Genomic DNA, 17,437 nt, shown 5'->3' on the forward strand with positions numbered 1-17,437 from the left:
TGAATTTCCAACTGTGTAGTCATGCTTTGATAATGGAGGCAGTAAGCACCTCCGAAACGTCGGTTAACTTGAATTCGACTACACGGCACAATATTCACGACGCCTTGAGAATCTTAAAACTCACAGGCCATAGTAAACGACTGAATTTAATGCAATTAATACTTCGAATTTATCATTTTAATCCGACGTAATCCATTTAATCTATTTTATAGACCACAATAGACCATCATGGAACAAGTTACGGATTATTACCCGCAATTATTTAGTACAGTAAGCCTATAGTTTGGCACCTGGGAGCCTGATTCACTTCGAGACACACAGGAAAAAGGCAAAGGGTAGCATTCCTGTAAAATATGAACATCATTCTTCTCCGTCAACTAAATTAGCGGTTCTCAACCTCTTTTTACCAACTGCGCGACAAAATTGCAGTGGTTTTTTCCGGGTCAGCTGCCCTATTTGTCTTACACTGTACAGTGTAACTAATAATATTCGTTCTGAACACAGAGTGCAACATTTAAAACGCAGTCCAAAATAATCACGTCTTATTATTATTATTATTATTATTTAGTGTTCTGTGTGACTACAGGTCCATATGAACAGGATCCTTCCATCCTTTTCTCGGACTGGGACCTGTTCATATACGTTCTTGGCAGATGATCCAGAAGTGGTTTGCCATTGCCTTCTTCTGTGTGTGAATGGAGAAATGTTGGGATGCCACGGAGGAAAACTCCGTGTTGCCTAGACCACGGCCTTGCCCAACACAAGTTATAAATTCGGGCACCGCCGGGAATCGAACCCGAGACCCCAGGATTACAAGGCCAGCGTTCTAACCGCTAGACCACCTCATCTTATTATTATTTAGTGTTCTGTCTGACGACAGGTCCATATGAACAGGATCCTTCCATCCTTTTCTCGGACTGGGACCTGTTCATATACGTTCTTGGCAGATGATCCAGAAGTGGTTTGCCATTGCCTTCTTCTGTGTGTGAATGGAGTAATTGTTGGGATGCCACGGAGGAAAACTCCGTGTTGCCTAGACCACGGCCTTGCCCAACACAAGTTATAAATTCGGGCACCGCCGGGAATCGAACCCGAGACCCCAGGATTACAAGGCCAGCGTTCTAACCGCTAGACCACTGTGGCGGATAATCACGTCTTTCAGAACAAAAATAAAATCAGAAGCATGTCAATCCCCGTGTAATAGACTCTTTTAGCCTGCTATGTAGGAGCAAGATAATATTTTGTACAAGAATTACATTTTAATATATTTATTTACTTTTAACATCCTACCTGTAAAGGTCTAGTTACTGGCTCTACCAAAACATTAGCACTGCTAACGAAACGAACGCTAAAATAATATTTTAATAACAAAATAATTTATAATATAAAATTCTAAATAATACCAGGCTAACAGAACTTAACTATCGAAAACTAATTCATAAGAATTTTTATAATAGACGATTATGCCTTCACATTGTAAGCAATTTATCAGTTTAAGTAAAAAAATTAGTTCCTAATACTTTACTTAGAGATCTTACTCTACAAAGCTTCTTATAAATCTTCCCCCTTGATTCTTATATTTTCTTAATAAAATGTAATCATGTAGGATTTGAGGTCTTCACGGCGGTGAGTCGAGAGATGGCTGTCTTCTGGGTTGTTGACAGACGTTTCAGAGGTGCTTTATGCTTCATTCATGTGGGTGACGATTGAAGTAGTACCTCTGACTACACGGGCCAACAACCCAGAAGACAGCCATCTTCAAAATGTAATCACCGTCTCCATTAACCTCTCATTACAATTATAATTCATAACAGAACATCAAATACAGAGAGTACCGCGCCTTATAAAGCGAAATGTTGTATTGTGGGGACTAAAACGATATATTTTTTTTACAAATAAGTTTCAATCGCTACTTTTTTAATCCTCACAAACTAACACTTTACAGCTAACATATAATAGCCTCATTAAATCTAAAGGCTAAAGTGGGACACGTTCAAGTACAAAAGAAACTTTAACAGCACACAAAACTGCGAGAAGATATTTCTGGTGACGCAAAACTTCAGCAGTCTGTTGCTAGGTTACATCAAAACAAAAGGAAATATGGCTGTAATTAGTAAATACGAGACATTGTAGAATTATTAACATATTATGTGTCACAAATGGCGTGTAATTTGACACAAAATTAACAAATTAAACCCGTTATTTCCCTGCTTTGTGCACGGGTATTCGGTCCCGTTGTTAATAACGTTTCTAAATGCATTAAAACAGAATGTAAATAAACTTGAATAAAATTGTTTTTGTAGTAAAAAAATATGCTTATGACATATACACATAAATTCAACGGGAAATCGAAACAAGGATTTCTGGGCAAAAATTCCCTACGGTTTAAATTTCTTTCCCTACAGAAAGATAATTGGTGTTGAATCTGTCATCAAAGACAGTCTTGCTACCAAATGCAAGATACTCCTATCCCGACAAACCATTTAGTCAGACAACACTCATCACTCTAGTTCTGATGATGGAGGCCGGAGGTTCCTCTGAAACGTCGGAAACTAAGCTCGCTTCCACATTTCGCAAAAAAAAAAACAGCAGTATCAACATCAACAAGTCACTGTGACATCGAAAGATCAATTAGAAAGCCAAATCGAAATTCTTCGCATAGCCGCCATATTTTTTCAAACATTTTTCGAAGACCTACTACTACGACACAGGCTCGCCTAAACCTCACACGTAAAGTACAAGATTCAGATAGCTTCTAGTGGCATAAATTTCTTTTAAAATTTCGTTAAAGTCAAGTCAGTGAATCAGAAGGTCAAAGTTTGAAACCAACGCAGACAGCATGATGATTTCACAAGCCTACTTCATTTTCAGTAAGCCTGAAAATTAGTCTCAATATCCCTTAGTCTTACCTTAGCGAGTAAAATGATTATGAAATTAAGAACCAAATCTGGAAACAAGGTCTGACATCGTAATGTCCCCTAATAAAATTCCTCTGTGAAGACACATAACGAGTAACTTCAGCCAAGATGGAGGTCTCACTAGCCTAGAAAAAACACCTCTCCTTTTTCCAACCTCCGCAGAGAACCAGAATTTATCTGATCGTGAAAGGAACAAAATTTTAAAAGGCTTATACACACGTAGCAACCTGCTTTAACGACTGAGCTATTCAGGCTTTCTTACGACCAATAATTCACACTTACCTTAAAATAGGCTTAACATTACGAAGGTAGAAAGTAGAGAAACTTCCACACTCTTACTACAGACAAAACCTCTAAACTGGTAACACGTACGTCTCGTGTTATAAACTTCAGTCTCCAGCTTCTGCGCTGGCAGAATGCTACTCCCTTGGCATTTATATTCCGGCACATAATACTTGAAAATGTATAGAATTTTTTTCGTAATTTAAACATGGATACTAGTTATGCTCAAGACACATTGCTTACTGACATTGTCATAAGCAAATAATAGATGTTCCAGGCCCATTCCTACAGACCCGCGTTCTAACCCAGTGTAGATCCATCTGCAAAGCGACGTCAGAAATATATAACTTCATACCGGTTATAAATAAAATTAATTGTACATAATCAACTGGCAATATATTCAAAACAAGTGTTTCTCTCTATTAGGAATGTAATTTGACCCATATATAACCAACAGACTTATTAAAATTAACTCGTCAAGATTTCATATTACACTGCTGTGTTAATGCTCGGTGTTGTTTGTCAGATATGTTACTGTAGTCGAACATCCATGTCCTCTCAAGAAATTTGAAACAAATAACACAAAAATTTCGTATGATGATTAACGTAAAATAAACTGGGCTGCGTAATATTAGCATTTTTTCAAACCTTTGCCATAATTTCGGTTGGTTTATAAAACGAAGTTGTCTCGTCTTCACAAGTTAAATTACATCGGATTTTAGGATGACTGTGTGCTTTGATGAATTCGATAGGACACAGAAGTCGATGTCTACTGTTTCAACATATTTCTGGAGGAAAGAGAGAAAATTACAAAAACTCTCAGTCATTCATTCAGAGAGAAAAATTATATGGGTTAAGCTACACCACATACATTTATGAGTTAACAGTACAAAATGTGACAGAATGAAAGACGAATAACCACGTAACATGATGAGTTGTGGAAGCGTGATTGTTCAGAATCTAATAACAAAAGCTAAGTTTTATAATAACCTCAAACATTTGTAATAATGAGGACATACGATTAAGTAATATTCTATCATCAGTATACATAAACTTTGACGGTAAAAAGCTGTCCCACTATACGCCATGTAGGCGCTTGGGGGGAGAGTTAGTATAGCTCCTATTAATTCTTAACTTCGGCACTAGATGGGGGTGAGTGGTCAGCATCACGCCCCGGCCGGCTTTACCCCCGGGAAAGGACCCCGGTAGCCATTGTAGAGGAGGCTGGGTGGGCCCCAGAGTCAGTCTGGACGCAGATGCTAGAGGAAAAATCCTCTGCCCCCGTCGGGGATCGAACCCTGGTCGTCCAGTCACCAATCGCACTTTCCCTCCGATCCATTCTACGTCACTGTAATACTAAACCATTTTAGTACAATGCCATTCGACGTAACGTATAACATCACCAGTTGAGTCAGCGTAACAACACAGTCCTTCACACATATTTCATGAAAGAATTCCGCAAACCTTAAATCTGAAACGAGGAAGACGCAACTTGGAAAAAATGTGTTTGTTTTATTTAGTAATTTATCTGTTCATGTGCGCGTTGTTTACGAAACTCGAAATTTTTGGACGCAAATATCGCATTTTCAAACTCCGATAACTCACCACGGCTGGTGTACGTTCGTGCCACACTTGTTCAACAGCACTATGTTTTCGGAACAGATAGTTGGGAGGCTGCTGGGCATTGATTTTCTGTAGCGCAGTCGCATCACAGAATTCATCCATCCATCCTTCCCCTTTGTCTCTCTCGATGCAACCTGCTCCTCCCAGGGTAGTGGCACTGTCGCCTAGAATCCTCGCCTGTTCAGCGTATACACACGCGCACTCAGGCACGGCCTACTGGAAACCTACCAGCCGACCGCCAATATAATATTATTATTCATTTTATCAAACGAATAAGTCCTCGCTTCGAAAAACTGTTTGCGTATTTGAGAATTACATCCAGATTCTCCTCTCTTTTTTTAAAAATATCGACGTAAATGTCAATGTATACTATTTCTGTACCAGTGAATACCAAGTGTTAATTACGAATCTGAAATGCCTTTACTCAGAATCCACTCTTGTGGCGAGTAAAAGCTTAAACCCGTAACCTATGACCAAATATAAGAAAATCTGCTGTTTCATGATGCCTTTAAGGGAATGGAAAAGTTATTATCAGCACGAAAAACTGAACATAAAACGTACTTCTAATCCTCTGGGATTGAACCCAGGTATTCGAAGTTAGGGTTAATGCATTTACAAATATTTAACCTATTCTGATTTATAACCCGTTTCAAAGAACCTGTTTCGGTTTCAAAAAACAAAGTCAATTGTACTGTGATTCTGTAGCCACCTTGATGAAGGAAAAGTAACTCAATCAGTCTTGCGTTCCGATTTGGTAGAAATTCAATACGAAAATTTCGACCTATAATAGTAATTCGGTTCAACTCCATTCAGATTTATTTTAATTTAGCGAGCTGCATCAACATTTAAATGGCCAATTACGTGTGAAAGGCAAAAACAAATTAAAATATATCTGTATCATTGCAAATTGTATATTTTGATGTTCCACATCTAGCAAAAGGACGTGTATTATTTACGGAACCAACAGTAACCAAACTACATTCTCTAAAACATCGAGTTAGAACCGTTTCACATAAGTTAACAAAAAATTTTAAATCGTTAAAAATATTAACAAGGAGATTAGCTCTCGTTTTACTAACATTAAGGCTTTGACCGGGATGTTCTTTTGTTAAATCTTATGTGGTACCGCCTGATTCGACTTCTAATGGTTAAGTGAAGTGTTTTCTTCGCGGTACGGACTGAATTCATAAATAATATTCAGACGATCTTCGGCTTCAAAGGGTTAACCAGCTGATTTTCGTAATGGTGAGGTGTAGTGTTTTCTTCGCGGTACGGACTGAATTCATAAATAATATTCAGACGATCTTCGGCTTCAAAGGGTTAACCAGCTGATTTTCGTAATGGTCAGGTGTAGTGTTTTCTTCGCGGTACGGACTGAATTCATAAATAATATTCAGACGATCTTCGGCTTCAAAGGGTTAACCAGCTGATTTTCGTAATGGTCAGGTGTAGTGTTTTCTTCGCGGTACGGACTGAATTCATAAATAATATTCAGACGATCTTCGGCTTCAAAGGGTTAACCAGCTGATTTTCGTAATGGTCAGGTGTAGTGTTTTCTTCGCGGTACGGACTGAATTCATAAATAATATTCAGACGATCTTCGGCTTCAAAGGGTTAACCAGCTGATTTTCGTAATGGTCAGGTGTAGTGTTTTCTTCGCGGTACGGACTGAATTCATAAATAATATTCAGACGATCTTCGGCTTCAAAGGGTTAACCAGCTGATTTTCGTAATGGTCAGGTGTAGTGTTTTCTTCGCGGTACGGACTGAATTCATAAATAATATTCAGACGATCTTCGGCTTCAAAGGGTTAACCAGCTGATTTTCGTAATGGTCAGGTGTAGTGTTTTCTTCGCGGTACGGACTGAATTCATAAATAATATTCAGACGATCTTCGGCTTCAAAGGGTTAACCAGCTGATTTTCGTAATGGTCAGGTGTAGTGTTTTCTTCGCGGTACGGACTGAATTCATAAATAATATTCAGACGATCTTCGGCTTCAAAGGGTTAACCAGCTGATTTTCGTAATGGTCAGGTGTAGTGTTTTCTTCGCGGTACGGACTGAATTCATAAATAATATTCAGACGATCTTCGGCTTCAAAGGGTTAACCAGCTGATTTTCGTAATGGTCAGGTGTAGTGTTTTCTTCGCGGTACGGACTGAATTCATAAATAATATTCAGACGATCTTCGGCTTCAAAGGGTTAACCAGCTGATTTTCGTAATGGTCAGGTGTAGTGTTTTCTTCGCGGTACGGACTGAATTCATAAATAATATTCAGACGATCTTCGGCTTCAAAGGGTTAACCAGCTGATTTTCGTAATGGTCAGGTGTAGTGTTTTCTTCGCGGTACGGACTGAATTCATAAATAATATTCAGACGATCTTCGGCTTCAAAGGGTTAAGCTTCGTTCTTCATCGTAGGTTCGTCGCGGGTGGCGTTCAATGTAAAACTTCGACTTCCGGGGGTCAGAGACGCGTCGAATATTTGGTGTTAACCAACGTTTCATCAAACACTTCAGTTACCACTTTCATAGTGGCTGTTCAGGCTTTTTGAACGGAATAGTTGGGAATCTACCATCGACACCTCAGAACAAGCGAACTGGCATTGACCGTCCACTAGTTTAGCCTCTTTCTGTGTCGGATGAACTACGCGTAGGTTTTAATCCAAGCCTTGGCCACTTCGAAAAACGTGTTTCCAACCAGGTCCCAGTTCTCGTTTTCGGGAGGGGTCTCAGGTGTCTTGTAGCGACATTTTTCGCTGATAGGTTCGCGCCCCCGAAAGCCAAATATCTTGGTGCACAGCCGTAGTTAGCTGGATGTTCCCAAATCACAGCGCAGCGCCCCTTTTGGGACACCTCCAACATTACTCGCAGACCGCAGATACAGATGAGAGACATCACCTTCATGACATCAGAGTCTCGGGCCACGGATACAATGAAGTGTTGTGTCAGAAGACGGTCCATTTCGGAGTTCTTCAGCTGGAATTGCGTCACAGCCAGGACATTGATGTCCAAGGTCTCCCTCAAGCTCCTCCCGAATCTCGGCTTCAGATATGCGCTTGCAAATTTTTTACAAAAAAAAAAAAGTCCATCTTATCGGAGAGAGAAAAAGTTAAAACTCACACCCTCGCCGACATCGAGGACGCGAAGGGCACCAGGACCCGGAAGCTGTCGGCAGTGTCGGGCTCCAACGTCCACATCTCTCCTTTCATCTGAGCATTTTCGGTCCCCCCCCCCCACCTTATTTGTTCTCCTGTGGGGCCCCTTTTTAGGGGGAAGCGATGCCAAGTTATCCACCCCAGTATTCGCCAATTTAACTAGCCGCCCGGCCACTAGCCTGTTGTAAAACATGCCAACCTCAGAGCAGCTGATTTCCCCGCCTCCAGACACGACTCTTGGTCGGCCGTGGAAGCTATGGGTTCGCTTAATCTCAGCTTCCAAGCTACAGGGAATCCAATTTGTGGAAATACCGGGCGTCTAGAAAATTGTTCACCCCCCACCGGCTCACTACTTCTTAGACGCCCGCGGTTTCACTAATCGGTATTCGAACGACCTTTCGACACCGGATACACGTCATATTCTGACGAGGCTGGGTAAGAAGTGTTGTTGCAAGAGTTAAAAAGTGGCGATTCGCTTGCAATTACCGATCGGAAGACAATTTAGCCCGTGTCTTTTCAGATACTGCGAACAATTCTATGATTTCAGTAGATAAAGTTTTCGGCAAACGAGTTATACGTCCAAGACAGTGGTCTCCTCGCCCACCCGATTTTACCTTTTTTTCGTGGGGATCTCTAAGAGAGAAAGCGTGTATGAACAGCCTAACTTTTTGCAAAAACTTTGAGCAAATATTAAGCACGAATGCTTCACTACACCAACTTCGACTTGTATCTAGTAACATATTATCATTACGTGAAGCATGCTTAGAATAAGATTGTCGTGAGGCTGAGACTTTCTTTTAATATTATTATTATTTAGTGTTCTGTCTGAGGACAGGTCCATATGAACAGGATCCTTCCATCCTTTTCTCGGACTGGGACCTGTTCATATACGTTCTTGGCAGATGATCCAGAAGTGGTTTGCCATTGCCTTCTTCTGTGTGTGAATGGAGTAATTGTTGGGATGCCACGGAGGAAAACTCCGTGTTGCCTAGACCACGGCCTTGCCCAACACAAGTTATAAATTCGGGCACCGCCGGGAATCGAACCCGAGACCCCAGGATTACAAGGCCAGCGTTCTAAAGTGCGGAAAATCTATCTACAGCGTCAAGCTATCAGCGGAATCCGGTCCATCCATTATCTTCATGTAGTACAAGCAGTGGACACGCGACAAGTGGACGAACGGTGAGTGGAATGACAAAATCTGTGTTTGGTGCCCGTGAAGTAGCTCTGTGTTACAGGGAGATTGGCTGAAGGACGGAAAATGAAAGCTATTACTGTGTTACTATCCCAGTTTAATCGTATCTGAGCCAAATAAACCCATCTTCAGTGACCCAATGAGTGATCAATGATTACGTCACACCATGAACGTCCCACGTCTGGAAGCTGAAAGTGTTCGAAACTTGGTTAGATTAGTATGAGGCAAATTTACGCGGTTTCCGGGAATCCTTCATTCGCCCACGACATCAGCGCTTCAAGTGAGAGCTTCGTATAAAAGTTAGGTGACACTGCCAACTTCTTATTTCAAGAAACTGGTTCATTTAACTCAGGATAAGAACCAGTGGTGAACTAATTTTAATTTAGACTTTTGTGGCAATGTACAGCGTAGGATGGAAAGATAAATATTAAGCCATCTGCGGCTATTTTAAGAGAGAAAAAAAAACATCTTTTAGGAAACCAATGAAGTTATTAATTCAGCTCAGATAAAAAAATACGTACACCGCAGGGCTCAGTTTTCCAACCCCTGAAATACAGAACGTTATCTTATTACATAATTAATTAAGAGCCAGATCAGGGCGGAGCGCCCTGCATGGGTGTGGTCACTGATAGAATTATTCATGTACATCAGTGTGGAAAATCTTTTGCATTAATATACATTAGTGCTTTATTTATGGACATCCACGAGGTCCGAACTTGTTATGCTTATTAATTATTAGCCTGATATTGTGGTTTGTTACGCCTGTACGTTCTTCACCAGACTGACGTCGTATCACCACTGCAGACGCTTAGGTATAAATATTCGGGTAACTCATTAATTAATAAAAATGACATTTTAATAATGTTATTTGACTAATATAAGTAAATGACGTACGTCTCTTAAGCTCATTATAAATTTGCAATTTGCTATATATATATATATATATATATATATATATATATGAGACTAACATTAGTCAACAAATCATGTTAATATGTAACGTAATATAGGTCTGAATGTCTGGTAACTAAGGTAAACAAACATTCGACATTAAGGTAGAGACTGTTGTTTTATCCAGTGATGAAAGAAATATTTTTCTGTGAACAAACCATTAAACTAACAGAGATAAGGGGAAAATTTGTGATTTATATCGTTATTTTATTGTCATACTCTACACATCAGATGCGTTTGCTTAACTCTAAAAAGTAATTAATATCAACAAGGCAGTTTAACTTACTAAATTAATCATCACAATCTACAGAAACAAAAGAATATATCCGAATAAAAACCCCACGTGCTTAAGATTTCAAGCAACAGAAATCACATTTACTGGGACTCGAACCCAGGAGTTTTCCAGCCTGTGGCCTTTGTTTCCATAACGTACTCTTCAAAGCCAGCAACTATGGTCTTAGCGCCCTTGAATTCTAGGTCGAATTTTAGACAAACACACTCTCATTTCTTCCTCGACACAATTTTTGCGAGACATGAGGAACCTTGTTCACAGAGACAAGAAGTTGAAAACTTTGAGTAAGATTTTTCACAACATTCGTAAATTTCGGGGTATTTCAAAATGTTTAATTATATTTATTCAACTATTTCTCGATAAACACTGACATAGAACTACGGTTGTGTTAACCGTGATACACCCCGCATCACACACACACACACGCCAGAGGCCTAATTCATTACATGCGAAGAAGGGATAGAGGGCATATTAGCGAAATTAAGGCCAGTAAGGGATAAACAGCGTGATAATTGGAGTTTTCATTTCATATATACACGTTCCCTTGTATACGATAAGCAATTAGTCGGTGGCTGTCACCTGGGATACGTGTATTCCGGTAGAAGTTGATAGACGTTTCAGATTTGATTACGACCCCCATCATCAGAGACCACTTCATCGCCCTAGTGCTGGTAGCAATGAGAATTACTTCGCGTAGCGACGTACACCGAGATCTCCGTCTTGCCACTCAGACGTAGTGAAACAAGCACGTGACTTTAGGTAGGCACGTTTGCCGCCAGAGGGAACTAAAGTATTGAGCTAGCAAGGCCGATTATCCGGATTAAGAAAATGATGAGTTACTTTGCAAAGCTTACAGCCAAAAAAAAAAAAAACTCTTTCCCTGGTTTAGGAATGTTGGAAAGTACGATTTATGGCTATAAACTAATGTATTCCGTTTTTGGTTATAACGAATGAACGATGATGAGACTTGATGTGATAGTTCATAGTATACCCGGCTGGTGCGCTGATTACTCATCATGGCGGAGTCCATGCGCATAATTTCCTTTATATCTGTTGTTTCCGTTTGGTAAACACATTTGTTATTGTCCTTTCTATGATTTTGCTACACTCATTATTGCAAATGAATAACTCTCAGGATTCTACTCAGTGGTCCGAAAATACATGGCGAAAAACGTGCAATAGCAAGCTACTACTACTACTACAGACAACACTCCATCAGCTGTTGTCCCCAAGGTTGTAAGTCCCATGCAGCGGACTGAAGTTCGCAAAACTTCCGCACAACGTCGTTCTGTTTCAAATTTCATTTCTGTATTTTCACACGGTTATGAAGTGGTTATAAAGTATATTTTGACATATTCTAGAACACGCTGTTCAAGGCAGTTACCTCTAATATAATGTCGTGATATCATATTAATTAACCGATTAAATTGCCTTTCCTCGCAATATTTACATGACGAGAGTTCACTGACCAGTATCATCTAATTAATGATTTCAAAGCCTGTTATTACGTAAATAATTTATGTGTGACTTGATTTTATTGACCCAATTAATTAGAATTGATGAATGATGCTGCTCCTTTACATGACAAGAGTACACTGACTGACACAGGCAGCCTGATAAATTGCATCAAAACCTGTTATAAGACAAACGAATTTAATTAATATGTAAATTGTATTTTTGATCTCGGTTAATTGCTCATTCAAATAATATGAGCCAACCTCCCTTCAATTTCGTCGAACAAGTGTGATTTTGATTCAGTTTGATTCAGTTTTGTAAGCAAATTAATTACATTCTAATCACAACAAGTGAGTCCTTCCCACAATTTTCTTCTCAGCTTCCTTGGGTTGACTAAAGCTACAAGTTCCTTGACGTAGTAAGCCAGAACTCCTGCCCCCCTCCTGCAAAGATACAGCTTAAAATGGGGGGCGCTGAGCCAGAGAGCGTTGGGAATATCGCCAGTGGATCATAGTTAACTTAGTAAATGAGTAACTACTTCCGCGAGCATAAACGCACGTGGGTTTTCATGTTAAGTGTGCATTATTTGTGTTCGATTCACACAAAAATTTTAATTTATCCATAAATTTCAACGGGACTCTTAACATTAAAATATAACTTAAATCCGTTCAGCAGTTCTAGAGATTTTACGTGAGGGCTGGTGGACAGATAGAAAAAGTGAACAGACGCAATGCGCAAATTTTAGTTGTAAAAATGCCTAAATATCTCTTATAAAATTCGCCCCACTGTCTTAAAGAAACATGGTAGAACTTCGTACACACATTAATACAAGGTTCACGTAAATGATGATATATTAATGATGTATACGGAAGACATCAACTGCGATCTGTTTTATAGCCTGAAGCATGTGACACTGGAAAACAAGGAGACTGAGAAAGATACACTTGTTGTGCTGGCCCGAGATTGTGCGTCGTAAGTAAAGCGGTAGGTAGTGACTGACAACTGTGGAATTTGTAAAGACAGTCAGACTGTTCCTGTAACAACTTACCCGTTAAAGCAGAAGTCGTTTCGGAATGACAGGCACGAATTTCCTTTTAAACCTTCTCTTCTATGAAATATTACTTTACACTCACGCTGCACCCTCACAACACTGCCATTTTGACAAAAACCTTTCACGCAAAACACACGAAGTTCACTGAAGTATGCCATTTTGCACTAGACTACTTACTTAATTTCCCGCTAGATGGGATCACAAATCGGTCAGAAAACTCCAGCCACTTACATGTTCTATTACACCACATTAATATCAGCGGCATATTTAAGCAGATATTAACATTTAAAATTAAGACTTTTCACAATGTACCTGCACATAAACGGAGCCTTAGCACTGCAATCTGAAGATCAGTAGAATAATGCATAAAGCTATAATCCTCGGTACATTAAACTGTTAGTTTGTAATTTTAAACCAGAGATAATGTTCAGTAACCAAGATGACATCGGTCAACCACTACAATGGTCTTCTGACGCAAAGACTCACATTAATCAATGTCGACCTGCGGACTGTTTTGGCTATTTTAACCATGAAAACTAACATTTATGTAGTTTTATTAACTAAACCAAGTAAACTACATCAAAGATTCCTTAGGTTTAGTGGCTTTAACAGAGGGTGTGATGCAAATTACATTTTATCTTTTTAGTTAATTATTGTTAAGTATTTTTACTCCTTGTTTATAATTCCAAATCATAGTTCAATTTTAATTTTACAAAATTATAGTGCCACCTGAAAATGGTCTAGCTTGTTGACTGACATATATCGTATAAAATAAAATAAGAAATTTTTGAAAATAACTAGCATAGACGAATTTAATTTAATTGTTTAATACACTACGAAGCAGGAAGCCTCGAAATAAGACTAATGGTAAGTTAATTGGCAGAATTTTTGTGACGAAACCTCAGCACTAAAACGTACAGGTCAGAACGTAGCTTTCGAGATTTGAACGTGTTGGGTATCGAGTTAAGGACATTAAATATTTAAGCGGCCATATTGCACCACCAGCATCCAACGCGCATTATGAAAGCATAATGCGGATTGCTGGCGAACTCTATCCTGCAGTAGAAGTGGTCCAGCGATGTTTCCTATCATCGGTTTTCATTGAGGTAGAGGGGAGGGGGGATTCTTTGTGCTGGTGTGCCTGCTTTCGTTGTCATCAAATCTTATTCGACGCCGACAACCTCTGAAGTTGATACAGTCTGCAAATATCATACTTGTTGAATTACGTGAATGAAGATATTAGATGGGGGGGGGGGGGGAGACAAAGCTCAGGGCGAAAGGTTCTTTAACTGGCCAATTATGGGGTACTAACGTGAAGAGTTCCTTTCTATTGTCACATGTTATAATGAAGAAGACTTCCATATTTTGGACTCCTAACAGGAAACACAAAGAAAATCACGGAAATTAATAGGTACAGGAGCTGTATTCTTCTGAATAATAATCACAGACGCTCTATTTACATCGCAAAATCCAGTCATTGTACAGCATCGTGGTACAGTCAAACTCACTTCACTGCAGACATATCTCGGTTACCAACGTGATGTTTTATCACGAGCTTTTCAACCTACGGACACGTGTAGAGGCCTGCGTTGTCTCACTACCCTCGGTTTTCGATAATATTTAAACTGAACTCCTGAAATTTATACCCCTGTTTAAAGATTTCTATGACAGTTTTTAGTTTTTTCCGACCAAAATTCTTTCCTCGTCTATCCGATGTGTGAAGCTGAACTTAACTAACAAAACGACACATACATGAAGATTTAATGTGGACTTCATCGTTTCTAAGAGCAGCATTTGTCCCATTCTGTCTGCTTTAATGTTCCTTCAAAATTTAAAAAAATTAAAATCTGTTTGTTCAGTATAACACAGGTACATTTTCAATTTCAAAGGTAAAGTCTATCCACGTACTCGTATATTTATTCCTGGCCAATATTTTATATTGATCAATACGTTATATTTTCTTTACGAAATATCTTATTCACTCTAAGCTACGAGAAAGGTTCAGTCTTCATATCTGATGCAAATATCAAAATGGCACGGAGCACATTTACAGTATAAAAAGTCAACAAAGTATTAAAATGAAAGCTGTACACGAGAATAAAATTTCCTTGGACCTGTATTTACTGTTTTGTAAGTCTGCAAATTCAAGCAGAACAACAAGTGTTTGGAGACACTCAGACTACGTTGATTTATGGAGTGCAGTTTACTCTTTAAAAGTTATTACGTTGAAACCGGCACACTGTATACAGAGAATACGCAGAATAGAAAACATTTGGTTTTGTCTGAGACTAGATCTTACGGAGAAATATTTAGTCTTCCCAGTATTTAAACAAAAACAAAGAAATAGAAATGTTCATAGGCCTCTAAAGTTCAGGAGGCATACGAAATTCATTATACGAAATCTAAAGCGTAGTAATTACATGCAAAAGGCAGAATTAGCACAGGAGGAGCCCTCTATAACCCTGGAATGAATAGAAGCCCCCCTCGTTCGCCTAGTCAGAGTTCTGCATTGCTCCTGGCTCTTGAAAGAGGGTAGCGTACAAGACGTACAAGGAGAGACAGTCTACTCCTTTCACTGAACTACAGTCCATGAGGGAATTCGGGCATTAAAATTACTTTTTTTTATTTATTTAGTGTTCTGTCTGACGACAGGTCCATATGAACAGGATCCTTCCATCCTTTTCTCGGACTGGGACCTGTTCATATACGTTCTTGGCAGATGATCCAGAAGTGGTTTGCCATTGCCTTCTTCTGTGTGTGAATGGAGTAATTGTTGGGATGCCACGGAGAAACCGGGGAAGCCCCCGGAGGAAAACTCCGTGTTGCCTAGACCACGGCCTTGCCCAACACAAGTTATAAATTCGGGCACCGCCGAGAATCGAACCCGGGACCCTAGAATTACAAGGCCAGCGTTCTAACCGCTAGACCACCTCATCTTATTATTATTTAGTGTTCTGTCTGACGACAGGTCCATATGAACAGGATCCTTCCATCCTTTTCTCGGACTGGGACCTGTTCATATACGTTCTTGGCAGATGATCCAGAAGTGGTTTGCCATTGCCTTCTTCTGTGTGTGAATGGAGTAATTGTTGGGATGCCACGGAGGAAAACTCCGTGTTGCCTAGACCACGGCCTTGCCCAACACAAGTTATAAATTCGGGCACCGCCGGCAATCGAACCCGAGACCCCAGGATTACAAGGCCAGCGTTCTAACCGCTAGACCACCTCATCTTATTATTATTTAGTGTTCTGTCTGACGACAGGTCCATATGAACAGAATCCTTCCATCCTTTTCTCGGACTGGCACCTTAAAATTTCAAGGTCATTCCTCGAGTTAAATGACAATAATTTCTTCTCATTCATGCCCCTTATCGAGGTATGTAGCTATGATTCACCAATCACATGAGCATCTCCTGAATACAAAATATTATTGGTCTCCACTCTAACACTAGAATAATACTCAACAAGAGGCTGGTTTCATGAAGTGACGTAATTTTCAAACTTTCCTTATGGAGGAGCATTTGGAAAGAAATTAGGTTGGCCATTCTAGCATTCAGATACGTGAGATTCAATTACAAAGCAGCCAAATAATATTCAGACTACCCTCAATTTTCTGGACTCCGCTTCATCCTTAGTTCACTCCTAGAAAAGTTCAAGTCCTCAATAAATTATAGAAGCTCCACTTTAAAGCAAGCCTTCACTGCATTAACCACCTTCTTCCTATTAATGGTATATTTTATTTTTGATGTTGTTTCAAAGTGCCTATCCTGAACATATCATGTTTATTTAAAAATTGCTCAGAAAATAAATTTGGAGATTATTATAATAAATTATCATAAATACCAATAATAAAAAAAATACACGTACCTGATAATCGGAACGAAGTATGATTCTACACGATTCTGCTAAATACAGCTTGTTCTAGCCACAGAATGCAATAAGAAATTCAACTATAGTTCGCGACTGTAATCTTGAAACTTGTGGGGGTGAGGTGAAGGAGAAAAGATAGAGTCAGCCTTCAACGATTCGGACTTCCTGCATTCCTTGCAAGTCTCAAGATTACAGTCGCGAACAGTAACTAAATATTTAATATTTGTCTCAATCACAACTCATGTCATATCATCAGTCAATAAAATCATTTTCTTTTGTCCCTTAAAAATGTTACCATACTTTCATAAGAGGGTCACTCAAAAAGTAATGCCCCACATTTTATTAAAGATATTTTTATTTCAGTTTGTAGCCATATTCTTCCCGCTTCTAATCGTACCTAGTTCAGTCCCTTCCCGCTATTGGCGTTGTTATACCATACGTTCAAGATGGCGGCTTCACTCGACATCTGGTAGAAGCAACGTGCGAGGACAAGTTGGAAACATGAACAAGCGTTTGCATGTGTGTGGGGATGATGGTGTCGATCTTACAATATTTTCGGTAAACTGAAAGACAGACTTCGTGGTTCCGAGTTCGAAAACGACGAGTCTTGTGGCAGTGGCGAAAAATTGCTTGAATACAGGCC

The 17,437-nt window shown here is 39.5% G+C and overlaps 1 protein-coding gene across 1 annotated transcript in view; it reads right to left on the reverse strand.

Annotated features, from left to right (window-relative positions):
- LOC110840440 (cyclic nucleotide-gated cation channel) overlaps positions 1 to 13,083 on the reverse strand; it is a 206,190-nt gene extending 193,107 nt beyond the window's left edge. Inside the window, exon 1 of the mRNA XM_087346759.1 lies at positions 12,922 to 13,083. The gene's annotated coding sequence lies outside the window, so the exon portion shown is untranslated. The remainder of the gene's footprint in view (positions 1 to 12,921) is intronic.
- Between the last annotated feature and the right edge of the window lie 4,354 nt (positions 13,084 to 17,437).

This window comes from Zootermopsis nevadensis, unplaced genomic scaffold (genome assembly GCF_977971745.1).
Source record: "Zootermopsis nevadensis isolate Lab colony 2312 unplaced genomic scaffold, Znev_1.0 Znev_ptg000010l, whole genome shotgun sequence".
In the NCBI taxonomy this organism is placed as follows: domain Eukaryota; kingdom Metazoa; phylum Arthropoda; class Insecta; order Blattodea; family Termopsidae; genus Zootermopsis; species Zootermopsis nevadensis.